At 59.3% G+C, this 1,230-nt stretch overlaps 1 protein-coding gene across 2 annotated transcripts in view; it reads left to right on the forward strand.

The window, feature by feature from the left end:
* LOC102490566 (histone H2B type 1-H) overlaps window positions 1-1,230 on the forward strand; it is an 18,779-nt gene that overhangs the window by 15,080 nt on the left and 2,469 nt on the right. The window lies entirely within an intron of this gene.

Here is a 1,230-nt window from a genome sequence, read left to right on the forward strand (position 1 = left end):
GTCGGCCCCGGCCGTTTCCCTAGGTCGGTCACAGTCGGTTTGCCAGGTCTGTCACAGTCGGTTCCCTAGCTCTGTCGCGGGCGGTTCGCTAGCCGCCGGCGTGAATGCACAGATGGCGCCTGTCCCTGCCGCGAAACTGCTCATACAGGGAAGGCCTCTTTGTCCGAGCCAACCTGTGTCTGTTTGGGAAGGGCACGTTAGTGAGGTGGCCCTCGAACGTTCTGAAGTGCGGGTTCAGTCTCCGCCTTCATGGACTTCGCCCCCCCATACACCACCTGGTTCCCAGCTCCCGGACCAGCGTCACTGCCCCTAACCCCATGCCAGTGAGCGTGTCTGGTCCTAGGGCTCAGTTCAAAGTGCCTCCACCTGCCTGCCACCACCCCACAGAAAACACGAGTGCAGACGTGCCTAGGCCAGAGGACACACTCGAGAGGGGACCCTGCTTTCAGCTCAGGGGACCCGAGGGTTATTCAGGAGCAGGCCGCTGAGGGCTAGGGGCCACCTGGCTCCTCCACCTACCCTCCTGGTAGGTAGTGCCCGCAGCCTGCCCCCTCTGCTTGCCCCGCTCCAGGACAGAGATATGGACGCCTTTGTTTCTTTTTTTCTTCCCTTCTTTCTTTCAAGAGAGATTTTTTGCTATAGGGCGCATGTGCTTGCCAGAGAGACAGAGAGTGAGAAATCACCCCCCAGAGGAGAGGGCCACACCACAATCCCTTCTCCATTCTCCTCTCAGGATTTTGGGTGCCCATGCACATGCACCCAGCATGAGTTTTAAGCCACCGGGTCCAGGACTTGAATCCTAGCGACTACATGGGAGTCCATGACATAACCATTATGCCGTCTGCTGGGACTGATGTGAAGCAGAAATGTATGCCATGACTGTCAGGGTGACTCTGACCTTTATAAACCGATGACCATGAAGCAAGGAATTACCACAACCTGCGGGTACAGGCGCACAGAAATCACTCTGACGTGTGACTCTAAATGTCATGGGTCACCAGTCAAAGTGGACCCCAAACCACCACCTCAACGACTGGGTCGGGGGACACCCGATGTGGGAACGTGAGCTCGGTGTGGCCCTGGCACGGGGCCCAGTGTGGGGTGTGCCAGGCAGTGCAGTGTGGCAGAGGCACGGCAGCACGGGATGCCCTGGGCAGGGTCTCAGGGCTCAGGGCCATAGGCCAGGACTCGGACCGGCCAGCCCCAGGCTGAGCATGCATCCGCCGGCTG

This window comes from Tupaia chinensis, unplaced genomic scaffold (assembly GCF_000334495.1).
Source record: "Tupaia chinensis unplaced genomic scaffold, TupChi_1.0 Scaffold140356_1, whole genome shotgun sequence".
Taxonomy (NCBI): Eukaryota; Metazoa; Chordata; class Mammalia; order Scandentia; family Tupaiidae; genus Tupaia; species Tupaia belangeri.